A 23,808-nucleotide genomic window follows, 5' to 3' on the forward strand; every position below is an offset into this window, starting at 1 on the left:
ATACCACCAGAGGTAATCAAATGTGCCGTGGACACACTCCTGGAACCCCTGCATGAGCTACTGTGCCTGTGCTGGAAAGAGGGTGAGGTTCCACAGGATATGCGTGACACTAACATTGTAACGTTGTATAAGAACAAAGGAGACAGAAGCGACTGCAACAACTACCGTGGAATCTCCCTCCTAAGCGTCACTGGTAAACTGTTCGCTCGCGTCATCCTTGGCAGACTCCAGAAGATTGCTGACAGGGTGTACCCCGAATTGCAGTGCGGATTCCGCGCAGAGAGGTCTACCGTTGACATGGTCTTCTCTCTAAGGCAGCTGCAGGAGAAGTGCAGGGAGCAGAGAAAGCCACTCTACATAGCCTTCATCGACTTGACCAAGGCTTTTGACTTGGTCAGCAGGGATGGTCTGTTCAAGCTGCTCCACAAGATAGGCTGTCCTCCACGGTTACTCAAGATGATCCAGTCGTTCCACGAAGACATGAGAGGAACCATCCAATATGACGGCGCATTATCGGATGCTTTCAGAATCAGGAGCGGCGTCAAACAAGGATGTGTGCTTGCTCCGACATTGTTTGGGATCTTCTTCGCACTCCTCCTGAAGCATGCCTTTGGATCTTCAACAGAGGGCATCTTGCTGCACACAAGATCTGATGGGAAACTGTTTAACCTTGCAAGACTGAAAGCTAAGACTAAGGTGCGAGAAGTCCTCATCAGGGACATGCTGTTCGCAGACGATGCTGCTGTAGTGTCTCACACAGAAGACAGCTTCAAAAACTGCTGGATCGGTTCTCCAAAGTGTGCAAGGACTTTGGGCTTACCATCAGCCTAAAGAAGACGAATGTACTCGGTCAGGATGTTGCTGAATCCCCATCAATCAGCATTGACAACTATATATTAGAGGTTGTCCACGAGTTCGTTTACCTCGGGTCCACCATCACTGGCACCCTGTCGTTGGACACTGAGCTAAATAGGAGGATCGGAAAAGCGGCCACAACTCTGTCCAGACTCAGCAAGAGAGTGTGGAATAACAACAAGCTGTACACTCACACCAAAATGCAAGTCTACAGAGCCTGCATCCTCAGCACCCTCCTTTATGGCAGCGAGACTTGGACCCTGTATGCCCGCCAGGAAAAGAGGCTGAACGTCTTCCACTTACGCTGCCTCAGGCGCATCCTTGGAATATCATGGAAGGATAGAGTTACCAACACAGCCGTCCTCGAGCAAGCTGGAATCCCAACCATGCACACCCTCCTCAGGCAGCATCGGCTCCGCTGGCTTGGCCACATCCACAGGATGAATGATGGAAGGATTCCAAAAGACATCCTGTATGGTGAGCTAGCCTCTGGCAGAAGACCCCCCGTATGCCCCCAGTTGCGTTACAAAGATGTCTGCAAGAGAGACCTCAGAGAGGTAGACATCGAGCTGGACAACTGGGAAGAACTAGCAGACGATCACAGAAGATGGAGGCAGGGGTTACACAAGGGCCTTCAGAAGGGCGAGTTGAAGATCAGACAGCTAGCAGAGGAGAAGTGAGCACACAGAAAGCACAATAAGGACTTGCCAGACACCCACTACATCTGCAAGAGATGCAGCAAGGACTGTCACTCTCGTGTGGGTCTTTATAGTCACAATAGACGCTGTAAATGAAGTCTTCAATTGAAACTTTTAAGGGCGCGATCCATAGTCTATGCAGACTGAAGGATGCCTACTACTATTCTAGGGCAACAAAAATGATTAAGGGGCTGGAGCACAAGACCTATGAGGATAGGCTGAGGGATTTGGGCTTGTTTAGTTTTCAGAAGAGAAGACTTAGAGGTCACTTAAGAGCGGCCTTCAACTTCCTGAAGGGGAGCTCTAAAAAGGAGGGTGAGAAACTGTTCTCAGTGGTGTCAGATGGCAGAACAAGGAGTAATGGTCAGAAGTTGAAGAGGAAAAGGTGTAGCTTAGATATTAGGAAAAACTACTTCACCAGGCGGGTGGTGAAGCATTGGAATGCGTTGCCGAGATAGGTGGTGGATTCTCCATCCCTTGAGGTTTTTAAGTCCTGGCCGGACAAGGTCCTGGCTGGAATGACTCAGTAGGGGTTGATCCTGCTTGAAGCAGGGGGCTGGACTAGATGACCTCCTGAGGTCCCTTCCAGCCCTATGATTCTGTGATTCTGTTTGTTGGTTTGTTTGTTTTTTTGGTCCATCATGCCTTAAAATCATTAACTCCACTTCCCTGTTGGTAAGGACCTGTTTTGTAATTATTTTTGAGCACGGGTAAAACAACATTTGATTAACAAGAAACAGAAATAAACACAAAAGAATATAACCAATACTAATCCTATTCCTTGCAAAATCCAAGTTCCCTAATGTCCGACCCAACCTCCCAACCAACCCCAGAAGGCCCATCTTTCCTTCTGCTTTAGGCCCACCACAGCTCTTTCAATTTCTGAGGCATCTTCCTTTACTTCCTTGCTGGTGTCTGTAAGATACACACAGCATTCCTTTCCCACCATGGCACAAACCCCGCCCTTGCGTGCTAGGACGTAATCTAGGGCCATCCGGATCATACCATGTGTCATTCTGGACCAATTCATCAAACCTGTCATTCATCTGAGTGTTATTTAGTGAGACTGGAATCACTGGGGCACCTGCTTCTGAATGTGCAGGGCTGTGAGCACATATTCAACAATCTGTGGTGTTAAATTCTTGGGAAACTTAGTTAATTAAAAGCATAAACATGTTTGAGCCATTTAATACTAGGTATTAAAAACAGGATTAAACAAAAGCTCAGCAAGATTTGTTTGGCCAGTCTCATTTGGGCCGTTCTTCAGGACTTCATAGCTTTCTTCACTTATCGTTGGCAGGTTTCCTGGGCTGCAGTTGGCACCTTAGTCTTGGTCCCTCAGGTTCGTCTGCTTCTCGGCCTGGATTGCCGGTACCAGGCCTGTGCTGATCCCCGTCTACTTCTGGACCTGGATCTCTGCCACCAGGTCCACAGAGCTCCTCTTCAGGACCTGCCTCTTTAGGAGCTGCAACCGGTTTGCAGTGGGAGGCGTGAATCCAAGTGGGCAATCCCTCGCACTTCACAGCAGCATGGGTGGTCTAAAGGACTTGGTAGGGACCCTTCCACCTTGGTTCCAAGGCAGTATTTCGCTGGTGGATCTTCACACAGACCCAATCTCCTGGTTGTAGCTTATGGCATGGCTCAGCTGGGGCCTCCTGGAAAGCATCCTTGACCTGTGAATGATAGGACTGCACACACTTCTTAAGTTCCTGACAATACTTAACTATGCTTCCTTTGACAAATGTGGTATCAGCCTGCTCGATTTCCAGGCTACTCAGCAGTCTCATGGGCTGGCCACACACAGTCTCATAGGGACTAAGTCCGTTTTTTCAGTTAGGAGTGGCTCCAATGCTCATTTGAGCAATCGGGAGAGCTTCTGCCCAAGTTAAACCAGAGTTCTCACATATTTTAGCAAGTTTATTCTTTAAAATCCCGTTTTGTCTCTTTACTGATCCCAGGCTCCCCGGGTGTCATGGCCAATGTAGCTCCTGTTGGACAGAGTAGTACTTTTCCAAGTTTTGAATAATTTGTCCAGTGAAGTGCGTACCTCTATCACTGGAGATCACGAGAAAGAATCCCCAGGACGAGATATAATGATTTAAAAGTCTTTTTGCCACTGTAATGGCGTCAGCTTTCCTGCATAGATAAGCTTCTACCCATCCCGAGAACAAACAAAATTTGGGCAGTTGAATGAGGTCCATTTGTAAATTCAGGAATGGTCCTAAAGGCAGAGGTCTGGTTGCCGGAACTGTCTTTACAGGTTTGCCCACATTGTGGGCTTGGCAGACAGGGTCAGCCAGACAGTTGTCTTGGGCCACTTGAGAGAATTTGGGAGCAAACCAATTTTGTTTGAACAGCAGTAATCATCCCCCCCTTTTGCTTACATGAGCCATGCCATGGTGCATGCAAGCAAGATAAGGGAGAAGGACCTTGGGCGCAATCAGGCAGCCGTCTGGGGAGCACCAAAGATGGTCAGGATGCAAAAAGCATACATCCAGTCTCCAGGTGGTCTTTTCCGAATCTAGGGCCTGATTTTGAAATAGTGCAGTATCATTAAAAGTTGCAATAGGAGATTGGGAGTCTGTAAAAATAGGAAATAGCGAAGTGGCCTGAGAGGGGAAAGGGCTGCAGTCTTAGCTTATGAGTTAGCCAAGGCATTTCCACGTGTAACTTCATCAGCAGCAGTCTGATGAGCAGCATGCTTAGTAACTGCAACAGCACATGGTAACTGAAAGGCGTTTAGTAAGGCAGCAACATATGGACCAATTTTTTAATTTGTGAGCCCATGTATATTTTTATGTTTACTTACCAATATAGACAACTTAACAATGCTATTAATAAAACAATCACAAACAAAATACAAAACCACACTCTTCATTTTGAAAGGGGATTCATGATGTTTTAAGTTGTTCTTCAGTAACTACCAGTTTTTCTGTGTTCCTGAAAGACAAAAGAACAATTTTCTACCCCTCCTTTGGGGGTGGCAGATTACATCTTAAAATACTTCATTTACAAATATGCTTACTTCTTTTTAAACTCTGCAAGCTACTTACTCTGAATTTTCTCCAGGCGCTTCAGAGTTAATGATTTACTCTTTCCCTCTAATCATATGCTTGCTCCCTCAAAAATGAAAACTTTGTTTGTTCAGATCTCACCATTGGAAGGTGTTGTTACATGGATCTGAGTTTCCCTTTGACTTTTATTACTTCCCTTATTCCTGCTAATATGCTCTCAGGGCTCTCAGACTGTAGCTTTCTTTCTTTATTGCTTACCTGTGTGGGCCCAATCCTGTTTGCATAGTCAACACGTTTTTCTTTATGGACACAGGCTTTAACTTATTGACAATATAGCAAAGAGAGTGGGCTCCTTGACTACCCCACACATACCTTGTATCACGAGGGATGTTTTTAATTACGATTTTGAACATTGCTTAAAGACTCCCTTTATTAAAAGACAATCATATACATTGCACCTTATTACAGGGTCTCTCATGTTAAGTGCATACTTTTTTTTTAAACACCCGTTGCACTACTCTAACTAATTTTACACTGCTGTACACAGCTTACATTCCCTTTTATACAGTTGGGGCAATTAAATCCCAATAGAAACCCTTTATCTTCTTTTAGCAAGTTTTAATGAATTATGGAGATTTAAATTTGATTATTTCTTCAGAACTGGCCAAATTTGGGCTACTGAAGGGGCTCTGGGTCTTAATGAGGACCCCTTCCTTTAGTAAATCTTGGATTAAGTATAAAGCTGAGGGCTGTTGGCAGATCAGTATTAAACCCTTCTCCTGACTTATATGCTTGGTTTACCAAACCCTGCAGATCCCTGTGATCCTGCTGGGCATAACCCTTAGCAGGAGATTTCAAGTACATCTCACCCATTATTTCTATATATTGATGTTACCTCTATAATTTACTTAACTTTAAAACAGAAGAGAAAATTTAACTCTGTGAGCTTATTTAGATTTTACACAGCTTCTGTTCTCTGATATTGGAAGGTATCCACATCAGAAGGTGTCTCTTCCTTATGGATACACCAGCAAGACAGACAAATAAACAGACAGACAGACAAAATTACCCCAGACCAGTCAAAAGCAAAGAAGCTCCAACCACAAAAGGTTGAGGAGTGCAGATTAGTACAGATTCTAATTGCCAGACACTTGGCAATGGAACCAAAACAGCTCTTTGTTGCTGCAAGGGCAAGTTATCAGATTCTGACACAAACACGCGTTAGCAGGACAATTAATTTAAACAAAACTCCATGACATATCCACATATACTGCAACATAAATGCTTACATGACTACACTCTGTACCACAAAGAGTTAAGGAGTTGGGAAGAAGAACTAACAGCTTTCAGAGTTGAGCAGTTTCTTCAAGGTCTTATAGTCCGGGCTTTTGTCCAAAAAGCTGTTTCTTACAGCCCAGATACAACTGTCCTGATATTCCTTACTCCCCTAAGTTGTGTTTGATCCCATTCTTCTGCTGTGACTGCTGCACCCTGAGAGGTTGCGAAGTTTAACTTCTGCTTAAGCTGTTTAACAACGGATTTGCAGTGATTATGACTTGAAGGGGCTTTACCTTGTTTTAGTGTTAGTTTCTTTACCGTGCCCTGTAGGACCTGGTTTTAAATTTGAAGGGTCAGACTGATCAGTCTTATTTTGTTGCTTCAATTCCTGTACCTGCAATATCGGTTTATTAGTGGAGTCCTTAAGACTCCTTACCTGGGATTCATTTAAGCACTTGGATGTTTTCTCTTATTAGTTTCTTCATACCAGTAAAAATATACATTTGATTGCATTTGAGAAATTTTGCTACCTTTTGATTCTAATGCCCTGCGGAGAGAAATAATTTTTTTTTTCAAAGTCAAATGTACCCTTTAGAGGAAATTGCTTTGAAGGATCATTTCTGGTATACCAGTTCCATTTGTCTAAACACTTGCAAGTATTTTCTCCATAATGAGCGTACATAAAAAAGCTGGACTGCCTTTAGAGGGTACTGGAATTCCTGTAGACTGACCTATCCCCGTGATTTATTTTCTCCCTTCAAGGCACCAAACCGGAGTTCGCCCGGCTCACAGGGTGCGAGGCACCGAACCGAAGTTCACCTGGCTCGCAAGATCTTTCCTCCCCCTTCTTCTCCCTGTGAAGCACCGAACCGGAGTTCACCTGGCTTGCAGGGTGCAAGGCACTGGACCAAAGTCCACCTGGCTCGCGGGGGTTCCCAGCACCTGCTCCAGCACGACAGGACGCTTTGCCCTGGCGCCTGGAGACAGCCTGGCAGGAGTTGAGTCTGCCTGGGCTTGGGGATACCCTTAAAGGTTAGTCTTATTTCCAAAAAGAAACAGAGGGAAGCAGCAAAGCTTCCCACAGTTCTGTGTGCCGAAAGAGAGTAATGGCACCACACCAATTTTTAGCAACTGAACACAAAGGGTCCAGCACATGGCTGTCCATCTAGAGACACTGGTGTGCCCTTTGGGAACTGTGACATACTAGACAGGCCTAATAGACAAAAACAAACAAACAAACAAACAAAGAATGTTAGCTGCTCCACAAAGGTGGAACCCGTAGCTCCCCTTACCCCAACGGGCATCCACCACTCCAGTCCCAAGCCCCTGCCCGATTTCTTAACAGGTATCCCCCTTACCTTCTATTGTGTGCACTTTGAGAAGCTTGGAAGTGGGGTGTCGCTCCCTTCGTCCAGCCAAGTGGCGTGTTGGGATCTCTGTGGAAACTTCAGGTTGTTGAAGCAGAAGGCTTCTCTGTGTTTAGGCGGCTAACATTCAGCTTTATTGAATTCAGTAAGGCAACAGATGAGCCAAACTGGGCACCACTAAAACCAGGTCCAGTAGGGCTGCTTGATGCAGGTAACTCTAGTATTTTATACCCTTACACAAACAAGCCCAGAGCCAGAAGCAATTAGTTAGAGAAACCTCGATCATTTTCAGAGAGAAAACTGTTATCAGCAAGGAGGAACAGGTACTAGGGAGTAAGAGCCCCAAATCCAAAGAGTTCATTACCACATCCCACTTAGCTCATCCTCCCTGCCACTCCCAAATAGGTGAGGAAAAGTTCAAGCTCTTGCTGTTTCTTACAGCCCAGATACAACTGCCCCGATATTCCTTACTCCCCTAAGTTGTGTTTGATCCCATTCTCCTGCTGTGACTGCTGCACCCTGACAGGTTGCAAAGTTTAACTTCTGCTTAAGCTGTTTAATAATGGATTTGCAGTGATTATGACTTGAAGGGGCTTTACCTTGTTTTAGTGTTAGTTTCTTTACCATGCCCTGTAGGACCTGGTTTTAAATAAGAAACAAGAAATGGCTTCTATATAGGATGGCTTCCACAGACCTCTATGCTTTATATATTATATAGAGTCTGTTCTGGTATGGCTTTGATCTGAAGAAGTGGGTCTGTCCCGTGAAAGCTCATCACCTAATAAATTATTTTGTTAGTCTTTTAAGTGCTACATGACTGCTTTTTTGTTTTGCCACCAACTCTGCTGCATTCTGGGCTGAGACATTAGGAACTTGTGTCTATACTCTGGCCGCCTCACAGATGTTTGCTATTAACTATTTATGTCGCAACATGTTGTTGTTTTTACACAGCAGTAAAAATAAAGTCCTGATCTCTGCCCTGAAGAATAACACATTTTGTAGCTAGAAAATCATTAACCAGAAAGGAGGCAGAGCAAGGATAGATCACAGGTCCTGTTAACCTCAAGAAAGCTTTGAGTTTGTGATTTGCAGAGTCACACACCTCGATTAAGTGTTACCCAGAAAGACTGCTCTGTCCCAGAACTCTCCACTGTTTCTGGAAGACTGTGGAGTACACTGCACAATTATGCACCACAAGCATTCAGGTTTCAAAAATCATGAGACTGTCTTATAAATCATGAGGTTAAAATAAAGTTAATTGTATAATTGCTTTTTTATTTCTGAGTTTTGTGGGGAGAGCTGCACTCCAATCACATTTTCAAGCTTTTTCTCTGCACCCGTGAGGGCTAACAATTGCTATTTTTAAACAAATGAAAGCGGAGTCTCACAAAATCACATGATTCCAGGTGCTGGGGCTTTAAGAAAAACACCAAGCATGACAGAACTGGGCAGCAGTGCTGTCACTCTGGAAAATTTTAACTTTGCTGGCCTGCAGTTGCTATTGATGATGCTTTTGGCATCATGTGTGAGAGGAGTCAGGAAGAGCAGGGAATGCAGATCAGGAGCCTTACCTCTACCAATTCCTCCCCCCCCCCACCCTTCCCGCATTACAGGCTACAGTCACTGTGCCTCTAAAAGCAATGCCTGCAGGCTTGAGTTCCTTTTGTTCTTAAGGCATCTGTGGTATTCTGAACACATGCAAGAGCCTCCACCCTCTGGTGGCCATATAAGGGCCTGAGGAGGCGATGCCAGCCTCCAAGATGCCCAGTAGCTAGCTGGCTTCCATGGAGTAACTCTGCAGCTGCTACTTGAGGTAGGAGGAGGCATATTTCTCTCTGTTCCAGCACATCTGCTACTTGGCTACTTGGAATATGTTTCGGAGAGACTGGATTTGTCATCCAAATGGGAGCCAAATAAAACCAACCAACCACAACGCCCCTTTGTGTGCTGATTAGCAAAAGGGAAAGCAACAGCCCTCAGAAAACATCCACTGACAGAGAGGGAGCCGTGCTAGTCTATATACTATCAGAACAAAAAAGCAGTCCAGTAGCACTTTAAAGACTAACAAAATAATGTATTAGGTGATGAGCTTTCGTGAGACAGACCCACTTCTTTAGGCCATAGCCATACCAGCAGAGACTCAATATTTAAGGCAGAGAGAATATTAAATATTGAAATATTGAGTCTGTTCTGGTCTGGCTATGGTCTGAAGAAGTGGGTCTGTCCCACAAAAGCTCATCACCTAATAAATTATTTTATTAGTCTTTAAAGTGCTACTTGACTGCTTTTCCCTTTCAATACATATCCCTGAGAGCTCTTCAAACAGAAGGGAATGCCCAAAACATACCTCTTCTACCTGTTATTACAGTACCTGTGAGAATCTTTGGCTATAACAAAGGAAAAGGAAGTTTTTAAAGAAGAAGAACTTGAAAGGCAAAAGAAAATACCTCTGCACATTGAGAGTGCTTCAGTGGCTGGCTGAAATGCCATTTGTGTTAGTCTCTAATGTGCTCCATTTCTGCTACTTTGTTTTGTTGGAGCACAGACTAACAGGGCTACCTCTTTCTTACTATTCTGAGTCATTCATTTATTTAAATTAACATTAGCATGCTTCTCAAAGTCTCTGCCAGCAGCTGTCAGTCAGCAAATACCCACAAATGTGAGAGCCAGTCAGATGGTGATGGAATCCCGACCCCTTCACACTCTCCCAAATACGTACTTATCCCATGGTCTGAGGACGTGGGTCTGTCCCATGAAAGGTCATCACCTAATCAATTATTTTGTTAGTCTTTAAAGTGCTACAGAGCTGCTGGTTTGTTTTCTTCCATGGTGTCCCCAAGAATCAGGTCAGTCCTACGGGGGCACTTGTAATGACCATGCACTTGGCTTGATTAAATACAGGCCCTCAGTTTTGTGCACTTTTTCTTCTTCACCCCTGACTTGCCGGGTAGTCATCTAGTCCTCCTCGCCATGGTACCTTGGCTCCTCCCCTGCCTTTTGTGTCTTTCATTTCTTTCTGTCATGGCTAAATTAAAAACAACAAGAAGTCCTGTGGCACCTTATAGACTAACAGATATTTTGGAGCATAGGCATAAGATGAATCTGATGAAGCAGGTCTTTGTCCATGAAAACTTATGCTCCAAAATATCTGTTAATAATAATATGGAGATCTACCTCTCCCACAGAGCTGGAAGGGACCTTGAGTCTAGTCCCCTGCACTCATAGCAGGACCTATGACCATCCCTGATTTTTGTGTTTTAAATCTATGTGCCTAGATCCCTCAATGGGCCCTCAAGGATCAAACCTCACAATCCTGCGTTTAGCAGGCAAATGTGCAAATCACTGAGCTATCCCTCTCCCCCACTTATAGGCCCTCATCTGTAAAGTGCCACAGGACTTGGTGTTGTTTTCGAAGCTACAGACTAACTCAGCTACCCCTCTGATACGTGGCTAAATTAGGGTCCCACCACAGCAAATACAAGGAGAGATGGAGAAGGAGAAAAGAGTCTCAAAACATGCCCAGCGTCCCTCCAAAAGCTACCAACACCTGCCCCTTCTGCAATAAGACCTGTGGCTCCAGAACTGGGCTGCTCAGCCGTCAATGGACTCACAAATAGGAAGGTGGCAGGAAGATGTCCTAGTTGTTATTGATTGACCGCCTACTGCGTGGTTTCCCAAACTGAGGGGCAAGCCCAGGTGAAGAAATTCCAGGTGGGCATGAGGTGACCCGCCCCCTCTCCCACCATTCCCCCCAATCAAAGAAAGAGCCGGCCTTTGCTTCCGGCTCTCAGCCCTTGTCATTTTATATAGGCGACCTGGCACAGCCACTATAAAAAATAGGCAGCCGGGAAAGACCTATGTGGAGCAAGCTGCCTCTTACAAAGGGGAGTGAGTGTGGCTTGGGGAGGGCAGTGAGAGGAGGAGAAGGAGGATGGGGTTATATGGAGGGCTGGGGGTGCCTGGCTCGATGGAGGGGGATGGAGTGAGAGTGGGGGCTGGTTGTGTCTGGCTTTGTGGGAAGAGAGAGGCTCAAGGGGACTTGCAGGGCTCGGGTGGCTGACCCCAGCATTGCAGGGCTTGAGTGGCTGGTGGACAGACAGCTAGCCCTGGCAGCATGGGACTCGGGTGGCTCAGGCTAGCTGGCAGGCAGCTGGCTCTGGCAGTGTGGGGCTCAGGCAGGAGGCTCAGGCAGGAAGGGTGGCTGGCAGGGGCAGCTGGCGGGTGGGCAGCTGGCCCCAGTGATAAGCGGGCAGGCTGCTGACCTGGGCGGCATGGGACTTGGTCAGCTTGGATGGGTGTCTCTGGCAGAGCAGGTCTCAGGTGAACAGGCAGCTGGCGTGGGCAGGTCTGGCAGCTGGCACTGTGCTCAGGCAGCTGGCAAACTGGGACTGCTCCAAACACCCGCAAGGGGCCAAGAAAAACTATTTGTGTGTATTTTTAATTTTAAAGAATTTTTATATCAAGTTTTTATGTTTATTTTAAATTACAAATTGAATTTTTAGAAAAGGGGGTTGGATGATGGTAAAGAAGAGGTGGGGGAAAGTGAGGGTTTCTCAAAAATCAGGAGAGGGGGGTGTGATGCCAAAAAGTTTAGGAACCACCGACCTACAGAGAGGGTCCTGCAGACACTTATTACCTTGCTAAGTGTGTCATAATGACTAACTGAATTGCATAGAAGTTGGACCATTCAAGGTCGCAAGGACTGTGCATAGTAGTCTTAAGCATCAGACTACTAAACAATCTGGAAATTTTTGAGGCCATACTATGGCTTTCTGTGGATGCTGTCAAGTGCTCTGTAAAGAAGTAATAACCCAGCAATGCCACTGACATGACTGTACACAAATAAGCAAACACATTAGAGCTCAAAGTTACTTGTGATGTATTCATTCAGCTGGAATAGCCACAGACACCCATGTCTTTAATTGTACCTAGGAGCAGCCCAAGTGGCCAGAAATCAAAGGCACTTTGCCTCATTTCTAGCTTGCTTAGCAACTTCTTTAGTTTGGCTCTGCTGTCCCCATAGAACCAGCCACCTGGGAGTCTCTCTAGCATACCCAGGGATCCTCAGGAGGCCTCAAGTCAGAAAAATGGCGATTTGTCACATCCCTGGAGAGGGGGAGGAACAATGGTAAGGGGGAGGATAGAAGACTGAAACACCTCAGTACACCCTTTGCTTTTTGGCTGGCGGGGCTTGGTGACCAGTTAGTTGCAGCTGAAAGGACGTTAACAAAGCCTTTGAGCTATTGTAGAGCAGGGTGGGGACTGGACTGATCCCCACTCACCCCTCTGCCCGGCCATGCTGCCAAAATTCAGACAACCACAAAGCTGGCATACAGCCACCTTCTCCCTCCCCATTCCCCGACTCCTCCCTTACCCTGCCAGCCTCTGAGCTCACTTCAGCTGCAACCCAGAACTGGGCCACTGGTGACTAAAGGTAGAAAACAGGTGAGATAAACAGATTTGTTCACATGAGTCACACCTCTTTGTGGAACTGTTGAAAGCACATCTCAGTGGCTCTGTGCACAGGCCCAGAAAAACATTTTCCTAGTACAGGGGTTCCCATACTTTTCGGCATCACACCCCCAGCTTTTGATTTCTGAGAAACCTCATGCCCCCACCACCTCTTCTTTACCATCATCCAACCGCCCTCTAAGAAAAAAATCAATTTGTAATTTGAAATGAACACAAAAACTTGATATTAAAATGTTATTTAAAGTTAAATAAGCACAAATATTTTTTCTTGGCCCCTTGTGGTTGCCAGGTGCAGTCCCAATTGGCCAGCTGCCTGAGCCCCATGCCAGCCTCCAGAGATGCCTGTGCCACCCACCCGCCTGACACCTCCGCTGCCAAAGCCGCCTGCCCGAGCCCCACACCTCCACGGCCAGCCACCTGCCCACCCACCAGCCACCCAAACCCCATGCTGCTGGGACCAGCTGCCCAAGCTGCCCACCCAAGCCCCACGCTGCCAAGGCCAGCCGCCCACCTGCCATCCTGAGCTGCCCAAGCCCCCCGAAGCCGGGGCCAGCCCCCTGCCCACCAGCCCAAGCCACCCGAGCCCCACTTTGCCGGGGCCAGCTGCCTGAGCCCCACAAGTCCCACAAGCTGGTCAACTGCCTGAGCCCCACAAGCCTTTTGAGCCTCCCACCGAAGCCCCTTCCCTGCCCTCCCACAAAGCCAGGCTCCTCCAGCTCCCCATCTAACTCCACCCTCCTCCTCCCTCCCAGCCCACACTCACTCTCATTTGCAGAAGGCAACCAACTCCACGTGGGTCTTTGCTGGCTGCCTACTTTTTATAGCGGCTGAGCCGGGTCACCCATGTGAAATGGCAGGGGCTGAGAGCCGGAAGCAAAGGCTGGCTTGTACCCCCTCTGGAATTTCTTCACACACCCCGGGGGGGCACGCCCCCCAGTTTGGGAAACCATGCCCTAGTACCTGCTGAAAGCTCTCAGAACCACCCCACTGTGTGATATTGCAGGAGACACTCCCCTTAATGCTCAGGTCGACGGCGGATAATGACACTCACCATAGTAAGAGTGGCAAAAAAAATGTACTAGCACGTATGGCTTCTGAAAGAAAGCCCTACACCCTATAATTAAAGCAAAAAAGCAGTCAAGTAGCACTTTAAAGACTAACAAAATAATTTATTAGGTGATGAGCTTTCGTGGGACACACCCACTTCTTCAGACCATAGCCAGACCAGAACAGACTCAATATTTAAGGCACAGAGAATATTAAACATTGAGTCTGTTAAATATTATATATTTAAATATTGAGTCTGTTCTGGTCTGGCTATGGTCTGAAGACGTGGGTCTGTCCCACGAAAGCTCACCTAATAAACTATTTTGCTAGTCTTTAAAGTGCTACTTGACTGCTTTTTGTTTTGGTAGAATATAGACTAGCACGACTCCCTCTCTGCTACTATAATTAAAGTGTGACTAAAGAAAGTGTATTAAATGCCGAACTATGGAATAAATCCCAGCTTGACTCAGAGGGTTCTAAGACCAGTTTGACAACTGTTGCATGCCAGCTAATATCTATTCATCCCACTCAGGAAGAAAAGACAAATAGGAATAGTCCTGAGCTAAAGTTACACTGTGCTGCACTCAGAAAGAGACAGCAGGTCCACCTCTGTGTGGCAAGACACTTCTTTGCTCAGTGCCTACGAAGCAGGATTAAAAATCCTTCCTCTCACCCAACCTTTGCCTATTCAACGTGTAAACTCCCTGAGGTAAGGACTGTCTCTTACTATATACAGCACCTACCACAATGCGGCCTTGAACCCAGTTGGTCCTACTATGTGTAACCATAACACACACACAAAGTTAAATGAATTTAGTTAATATATAGTATTTTCTTATATATGTTCACTCTATCTGTTGGTATGTTTGCTTGTTATGTCTCTTTCTTACAGTCCTCATTCTTTGTTATCTGCCATTGACCTGAGGATTCAAGGGAGCGTCTCCTGCAATATCACACAGAGGGGTGGGTCTCACAGCTTTCAGCATGTACTAGGAGAATGTTTTTCTGGTTTGTGCATGGAGCCACTGAGATGTGCTTTCAACAGTTCCACAAAGAGGTGTGACTCGTGTGTGCCTTTCTCTCTATTTTTCCAAGTTGAATCTCCTGCCCTTTCCATGGTTGTTTTTAGCCCCTTTTGTATTGCTTCCCTATATCTTCAGCTTAGCAGCATTCGTGAATAATGCACTCCTGCTTCCCACGCCCAGATTATTAATTGACATAGTAAATACCACCAGACCTCTCCCTTCTAGCTCAGCACATTGCTGCTTTGTGGTTCTCCTCTATTTAGGGCCTTCGTCTCAGTTTCCAGGCCCCATCACAGCTTTCTTAAGCAGGCCTATATAAATGAATGTTTCCAGTGGAAGTCCCTGAGCTCTGTGGCAAAGTGAGAATAAGGGGCTGGAAGGGTGACAAAAGAAGACAGGTTAAAAGAATGTCCAGTAGAACCTCAGAGTTAGGAACACCAGATGTTGTATTTCAAAGAATTACACAGAATCTTTTGCAGAGGAATGAGGGAAAATGCCACATTATTAGTAATACACATAGGCCGTGTCTACACTAGCCCCAAACTTCGAAATGGCCATGTAAATGGCCATTTTGAAGTTTACTAATAAAGCGCTGAAATACATATTCAGCGCCTCATTAGCATGAGGGCGGCCGCGGCGCTTCAAAATTGATGTGGCTTGCCACCGCGCGGCTCATCCAGACAGGGCTCCTTTTCGAAAGGACCCCGCCTACTTCGAAGTCCCCTTATTCCTATGAGCAGATGGGAATAAGGGGACTTCGAAGTAGGCAGGGTCCTTTCGAAAAGGAGCCCCGTTGGGATGAGCCGCGCGGCGGCGAGCCGCATCAATTTCGAAGTGCCGCAGCCGCCCGCATGCTAATGAGGCGCTGAATATGTATTTCAGCGTTTCATTAGTAAACTTCGAAATGGCCGTTTACATGGCCATTTCAAAGTTTGGGGCGAGTGCAGGCACGGCCATAATAATTAAGTACTTTATTGTATGCATATGATAGATCACACACACAAGCACACTCCATCTTGTTGTTGGTACCAACTAGTTTCTCCCCCGAACTTCACTTATCCAGTGAGTTAGATGTGGGAGCGCTGGAGCTGGGCTTTGGCCAATCCAGATCCAAATCCATGCTCCAATGTTGATAAGACCAGGAGCCCCCCGCAAGTCACCCTGTAGACCATGGTTTCCCCAACTGAGGGGCGTGAAGAAATTCCAGGGGGGTGTGAGGTGACCCAGCCCTGCCATCATTCCCCCAAGCCCAAGAAAGATCCGGCTTTTGCTTCCGGCTCTCAGCTCCTGCCATTTTACATGGACAACCCAACGCAGCCCCTATAAAAAGCAGGCAGCTGGTGAAGACGCATGTGGAGCTGGCTGCCTCCTGCAAAGGTGAGTGAGTGTGGGGGTGGGTTGGTGGGGGCGAGGAGGAGGAGGATGGGGTTGGGTGGCAGGCTGGGGGTTCCTGGCTTGGGGGAGGGAGATGGGGAAGGGGTAAGAGCAGGGGCTGGGGGTACCTGGCTTGGGGGAGGAGAGGGCCTCAGGCAGCTCATGGGGTTGCAGGGCTTGGGCAGCTGGCAGGTGACTGGCCCCGGCAGAGCAGGGCTCAGGCTGGTGGGTGGGTGGCTAGCCCCAGCAGCAAGGGGCTTAGGTGGCTCGGGCTGGTGGGTGGGTGGCTGGGGCGGCTGGCCCACGGCTCAGGAGGGCAACAGGGGCGGCTGGTGAGCGGGTGGCTAGTCCTGGCAGCGCAGGGCTCAGGCAAGCAGCTGGGGCAGCTGGTGGGCAGGTGTCTGGCCTAGGCAGCGTGGGGCTTGGGCTGGGGGTGGGCGGGTAGCTCTGGCAGCACAGGGCTCGGGCAGGCAGACAGCTGGCACAGGCAGCTCTGGTGGCTGGGATGGGATTCAGACAGTGGCCAGTGGGGGCTGCACCGGGCCTCCACAAGGGCCGAGAAAAACTATTTGTGCTTATTTTTAATTTGAAATAACATTTTTTTCAAGCTTTTGTGTTTATTTTAAATTACAAATTGAATTTTTTGTTAAAGGAGGATTGGATGATGGTAAAGGAGAGGTGAGGGGGATGTGAGGGTTTCTCAAAAATCAAAAGTGGGGCGTGATGCCAAAAAGTTTGGGACCCACTGCCTTAGATGTACAGTAGCCTTTCTCTCATGCAAATCTACACCAAACAAAGCAAACAGTCCTGTAGCACCTTAAAGACTAACAAGACTAACAATTTTATTTATTAGGTAATGAGCTTTCAAAGGTCTTACCCAGGAAAGCTCATTACCTAGTGAGTGATATTGTTAGTCATTAAGGTGCTACATGCCTGCTTGCTTCGTTTTGTGAAGCTACAGACTAACACGGCTACCCCTCTGAAATCTACTCCTGCATCTGACCAAGCGGGTCTTTGCCCACGAATGCTTATGCTCCAAAATATCTGTTAGTTAAAAGCCACAGGACTTCTTGTTGTTTTTACACCAGGTAGTCATTCCATGCATATGCAAAAACCTATGCACTCTTGGCTGTGTGGGTTAGTCATACCTGTCTCCTGGGTGCTGCCTCAAGGCTGACACATTCTTCTTCAGAGACAGCCGTTTGCATCTGCTTTCGGAAGAAGGTGCTTGCTTTTGACTACCGTGTTCCACAATATGTCTGATCTCCCCCACTTGACAGGTCTTTACTGTCCTTGGATCTGGTCTTATTCCCCTCAACCTTTGAATCTATTCGGAGGTGCTTGCCTTCCAGGTCTCTCATTGACACCTCATTCGTTCCACAGGGCAGTCAGTGAATTAATAGGGGAGAGATCAATTACCAGAGGCTGATACAAAGGCCTACGTATTTCTAGAGAAATACTTAATACAAATTTAAGAAGAAAATGGTACAGAAATTACAAGGTTTCTATATAAACAGACTTAATACAAGGTTATAAGAAAACGATGCAGAGATTTATCTACACAGTTACGAAACCCTATCAGGCAGCAGCAGAGCCAAAAAAATCAAACCAAAAAGCCAAATACAGTACAATGCAGTGCTAAATGCAAGCTACTAAAAAAGGAAAGCAGTATTTTTCTTCTGCCTAGTAAAGTTTCAAAGCTGTATTTCGTCACTGTTGAGTTGTAAACTTTTGAAAGAACAACCATGATGTTTTGTTCAGAGTTCTGGATGTTGCAGAGATATGCAGAACTTCCATGCCCAGACCGTCTGTAATTTGGAGGTTCCCCTGCAGCGGAGGTGGGATGAATGGTTCATTTGTATATTGTCCCTTCAAGACTCCTGCAGTGTACAAAGTATTTGGATCTGTGAGAGCTGACCAGATAATGAGCATCCAGGTCAGCCACCCAGATGAATGGCTTGCAGAGGGTAGAATGAAAGAGCAGCCTGGGCAGCGTGACTGCAGAAGGATTAACCGAAGGCCATGCAAAACACCTGCACCACCTCTGAAGGCCTGATGCAAAGCCCAGTGAAGTCAATGGGAGGCTTTTCACTGACTTCAGTGACTTGCACTGGACATCACAGCACAAGCCAGCCAGCTCGTGAGCTGCTGTCACTTGCACTGAAGAGCACTAGAGTCTTTTGGATAGGGGGCCAGGCTGATTTGTCTCAGTCACTGCTTGCAAGTCCCTGCCGTTCTGGGACCATAGTCTCTTTGGCATTTCCTCCTTGCTGCCGACTTTCTGTGCGTCCTCTTTTCCTCTGCCCAGCTGAGGAAAGAGGGTGGTAAATCAGCTCTCTGTAGCAGACATTATGGCATCACTCAGACAGCTCATAGGCTCTTTTTGCTGTTGCCTTTTAATTATTTTTTCCTACGAGGGGTCTGTGGTGATCTTCTCCCACTCACCCCGCACCAGTGTCTTGCCTCTAGTGTTATGTCTTCCCAGTTTCCCATACAGCCAAGATGCTTCATGCTTCATTTCCACCAGCTGTTAGTTCAGCAGGCTCCAGCAGTCCCATGTAAGGAAGAGCCAGCTGACTCCAAATCCAACTGCCTGTCAGAAAAGCCTTAGCGATTGAGATTGCTCATCCAGTCCTGAGAACCGTTCCTGGCAGTGCAGTCAGAGGGTTTGTCACCACGCACAACTTGGACCAGTTTAATTTACATTGATTTAAAAATAGATTTAGCTGCATCAGTGCAAAGCCATCTGTGAGGACATGTATGTGTGTGGCAGGTGCGCATACAGCTAATATCTGGTTTAAATCAATGGCAGCATAGCCACATGCAAATTGGCACCTGTTTAGCTAAGTCAGTTTAAAATCACACCTTTAGTTGACCTGGTGTCACTTTATGTGGGGAGCAGACCAAAGAGGAAACAAATGGATTTAACCCATCTCAGACGCACAGTTTGCTTAAACAACTTTCTGCCAATATCCCAAGGGTGTGAGCAAGAAGAGAGAAGAGAAGTTCGGGATGGCTTAAGGGCGCTGGAGCTAGGACTACAGGTTGCACCTCTCTGGTCTGGCACCTGCGGGACCTGAGCAGTCCTGGACAAGGAAGTTCGCTGGACTAGGGAGTGAACGATGCCCTTGGGGCTCCCCAGCCACTTCCCCGGCACCACCTGCATCTCCTTGGTCTAGGACGCTGGCCTCCAGGTCCTGGCACAGCCGCAGGTTCCAGCTTCCTGGCCCCAGCTGCAGTTTCTGTCTTGGCAGCTGCGGCCCCCTCCATCTTCCTGGCCTAGCCCCTGTTACCTGGTCAGCTGAGCCAAACCAGCCTCCTGCTGGCTCCCTAGCCGCCGCAGCTCCCCAGTTGGCTCCCCAGCCGGCTTCCCACCATCTCCCAGGCCCTGAAGCTTTCCAGCCCTCTGGCTCCCAGGCTGGATCCCTGGCCCGGTGGTTCCCTGGCTGGCTTCCCAGCCCTGTGGATTCCCACCAGTACCCTGACCCCACAGGCCCCGCCCAGCTGCTTCCCAGCTTGCTCCCCAGCCACCTGGGCCCTGCTGCTCACCTCTGGCTCTGCAGCCACCAGAGCCCACTGGCTTCTGCTTTCCAGCTTTCCTCTTCCTCCTTCTTCAGGGGCTTGTCATGGGCTCCAGTAGGAGCTCTGTACCTCCCCCTCCATCCCTGTGCTCCAGCGGGGCCAGTGAGGGCTCTCTCCATCATTGCTCTGGCCCCAGCCCCTGTCCCCCAATGCAGTCCAGCCCCCAGACCTGGTACTTTCTGGCCCTGCAAGATCTGTGGTCATGCCGGATCACGGATGTTGCCGGACAAGAGTGTGCCAGATTTAAGAGGCTGAACCTGTAGTGCATTAAAATTGTGGAAAGGAAATTTTTGAGTTGCATATCAGGAGGACCTGAGAGATTTAGATTGTGGAACAGGCTCTTAAAGGAAGAGGAGCAAGTTGTCGGAAATACTTGAAACCAGTGTTCCCTGTAAGCTGAGCACTTGGGCAGCTGCCCAGGAGGGATTCAGGTGCCACACAGCTGATTAGCAGAGCGCCCACAGCTGCACAGAGCCGGCAACACGTTTCTTTTGGTGGTGCACATCCACATGTGTCTCAGTGCACATAACAAAATTTATTCCACCCATGGAAGGGAAAAATGAGAGGAAACACTGATTTAAACCATTGGAAAGCCTGCCATAAAGTGGGGTGGGGGGCAGAATTTGAAATGGCCAGGGAGGGAGGATAGACAAGACTCCCTTGCATGGATGGCCATCCTATAAGATGAGGACAAGGATGGAAGGCCCCCCCAGAACCCTCTCTGCTTCCCATGCCCTTGCAAGCAAGCGATTGTCTGAGACAAAGCTGTGTGGTCCTAGTAGGCAACGTGTGCTCTGTGGTTTAGGTTTAGAGGAAGGCGGAACATGCCCAAGGTCGCTGCCAATATCCCAGGAGGGAAAATTCTTTCCACTTCTGATCTGGTGATGATCATTTGAACCCTGTACGTACAGATTTTCACTGCAAAGTTAACTTGGGACCCTGTCCTCTTTACCTTTACCGCCCCTCCCACCATACACGAAACTCTCATCTGGGCTAAGGAACTGCATTAATCCTGGACTAGCCGACTGAGTTTTTAGAGCTAGGGTTCTGCTTTAACTCAGGCTTTAACCTCCCGCAATTAGTAGTTTAACTCAAGTGCAGCTAGTCCTCCAAGGCCTTCCCACAATTTGCCCTAATAGCAAATCTTATCTTCTGCACCGGAAGTCATCTGCCAGTTTATATACACCAACTCAATATCTAAAGCCCACATTGTGTGCAGCCTGCTCCATTTCTACACAATACTCGGGCAGAGATGCAGTGCAGGAGATCCTTATCCCAGCAGGCTGCTCGCTGGTCGGAGGGTGACACCCAGGTTCTGGTGGACCTGCAGTAGGAAATCAGTAAAGTTGCCAATATGGAGAGATATAAAGCCATAATTGACACCTCTGGCAGAACACCTCCAAGAAGGAGGAGCCTCAGCTCCGGGAAAGAATGAAAAGCTCAAGGTTCCATACACAATGCAGACCCCAACAGCCAGCAATTCCCCATCATCCTGCCTGAAGGATAAAACTTTTTCCTGAGTGCTTGGCTCTCCCTTGAGCATAGAGCCCACTCGGTGCTGAACTGACTTTGCAAACCAGATGGCTGAACTGGGGGCTGATAGGCAGATGGAACCAGAAGAGAGCACAGAGTCAGATATACTGGAGGACTCAGGACAGACCTTTAGTGCTGTTGAAGAATCAGATTTAATATAGTGCAAAATAATTCAGTAATATGACATGAGAATAACACACTGTGACAAGATCCTCGAGGTGCAGCCTGAAACTGTGGGACCCCTCTCCCCACTTAAATCACAATGCCTTGCTAGAGACAAACAGCAACCCCCTCCTGGTGCTGTTGTCACTCAGCACAACCATGTGTGGAGCCCTGCACCCAGCTAATATTGCATGACTGCTGTAAGAGCCACTCAAGAACCACACAGAGAAAGGCACCAGCCAAATCCCATCCCCTGCCCACCCTCCTAGCTCCCAGCCTTCTACCTTAGGATTGGAACAGACTATCTTGTGCTGGTCAAAATGAGCAGTGTAAGTTTATGCATTGGCTCACCACTTCATCGGTTGGAAATGGATATACAGCAGCCGTGGAAACCTGAGCAATTTACCAGACAATTTAGGCAAGTCACTGGCGAAAACAAACAGTAAAGCAAGTTTATGGACTGCAAAAGCGACTATGAGTGTTGGGCAAAAAGTCAGAGTGGTTGCCCAAAAAAAGGAAAGTGTGAGCGTGTAGTCTAAATTCTCACTTTCACTGAGCAGCAACGAGATTAAGCAGTTCTTTTTGCCTCACTGGATATTGCAGTCCTTAATATACAGGTTTGTCCCTTACATCTGGGCCAATTTCCTCTGTTGGAGTCTTCAGTCTTCGCTATGTCCTGTTGCTTGCAGCATAAGTGTAGACAGGACAAAGCACTGGGCCCTCCCGTTTTCTGTTTCACTGCTGTAGTCCATGTCCTTGGACAATACAAGCCCCAGCACACCTGGTGGGCATTGATGAGTCTCCAGGCAAGGTTTGGCATTTCCCTGAGTGGGTCTTTATGCACGTGAGTCATTGAATTGTAGCTCCTTTGCCGGGAAATGGTTGTTGACGGTTTGTCACCTCACCCAGATGTTGGTTTCTTTCTTTGCTGTTGTCTCTGGGGAGACACGTAGCTCTTTTTTGATGTTTTCCTGTTTGCTGTACAGGATGCTGATCAGGTGTTTCAGTTTCTTAGAGAGTGTGTGGCACAATCTTTCACTGTAATCTACGTAGTATGTTGATTTCAGTGTATTTTTCACCTTCAGTCCTTTTGGTATGTTGTCCTTCTGTTTGCATTTGGAGAAGAAGATGATGTCTGTCTGTATCTATAAACTATCAAAACTGTAAACTATCTAAACTCCTGCTTTCCAAATGGGGCCACAATAGGGGTACCCTTACCTCACCCAGCAATATTGTCAATCTATCCAACTACACACTCAGCCTGGCAGAAGAATCTACCCTTTCTTGGGAACTCTCTTTCAGCCCCACCACCCCCACAAACTTGATACAGTTCTGTGGTGATCTGGAAGCCTACCTTCACCGTCTCCAACTTAGGGAATACTTCCAACACAACCCTGAACAGCACACTGACCCACAGGTATCCTCCCACCTACGGTACAAGAAAAGAATTCCTCATGGACTCCCCCGATGGTCGAAATGACAAACTGGACCTATACATAGAATGCTTCCACCGAAACACACAGGCAGAAATTGTGGGAAAGCGGCATTGCTTACCCCATAACCTCAACTGAGCAGAACGCAACACCATCAACAGCCTCAGAAACAACTCTGACATTGTCATCTGAGAGGCTGACAAAGGAGGTGCTGTTGTCATCATGAATAGGAGAGACTACTTAAAGGAGGCTGCCAGGCAACTCTCCAATAGCACATTCTACAAGCCACTATTCCAGGATCCCACTGAGGAATACACAAAGAAACTACAGCATCTGCCCAAGACCCTCCCTATAAAAACACAGGAACTGATCTACACTGATACACCCCTTGAAACCAAACCAGGTTTATTCTGCCTTCTACCCAAGACCCATAAACCTTGAAATCCCGGACACCCCATCATCTCAGGCACTGGCACCCTCACCACAGGATTGTCTGGATATGTGGACTCTCTACTTAGACCCCATGCTACCAGCACCCCCAGCTTTCTTCGAGATACCACCGACTTCCTCAGGAAACTACAGTTCATTGGTGACCTTCCTGAAAACACCATCCTGGCCACCATGGATGTAGAGGCCCTTTACACCAATATCCCACATGAAGATGGACTTCAAGCTGTTAGGAATATTATCCCTGATGAGACCGAGGCACAAATGGTGGTGGAGCTTTGTGACTTTGTCCTCACCCACAACTATTTCAGATTTGAGGACAGTTTATATCTTCAAATCAGTGGCACTGCTATGGGCACCCGCATGGCCCCACACTACGCCAACTTTTTTATGGCTGACCTGGAACAACGCTTCCTCAGTTCTCATCCCCTAGCGCCCCTCCTCTACCTGCGCTACATTGATGACATCTTCATCATCTGGACCCATTGGAAGGAGGCTCTTGAAGATTTCACCATGATTTC

At 47.5% G+C, this 23,808-nt stretch overlaps 1 protein-coding gene across 4 annotated transcripts in view; it reads left to right on the forward strand.

Annotated features, from left to right (window-relative positions):
- The window catches only part of TAB1 (TGF-beta activated kinase 1 (MAP3K7) binding protein 1), a 56,117-nt gene extending 47,630 nt beyond the window's left edge, over positions 1–8,487 (forward strand). The window contains exons 13-14 of one of the 4 annotated variants that reach the window (XR_012647581.1): positions 6,608–6,877; positions 7,931–8,469. The gene's annotated coding sequence lies outside the window, so the exon portion shown is untranslated. Of the gene's footprint in view, positions 1–6,607 lie in introns of all 4 variants that reach the window. The other 3 variants (XR_012647580.1, XR_012647579.1, XR_012647584.1) reach the window with 3 other exon arrangements.
- Positions 8,488–23,808: the final 15,321 nt, after the last annotated feature.

The sequence above is a fragment of the Carettochelys insculpta genome, chromosome 1, assembly GCF_033958435.1.
Source record: "Carettochelys insculpta isolate YL-2023 chromosome 1, ASM3395843v1, whole genome shotgun sequence".
In the NCBI taxonomy this organism is placed as follows: domain Eukaryota; kingdom Metazoa; phylum Chordata; order Testudines; family Carettochelyidae; genus Carettochelys; species Carettochelys insculpta.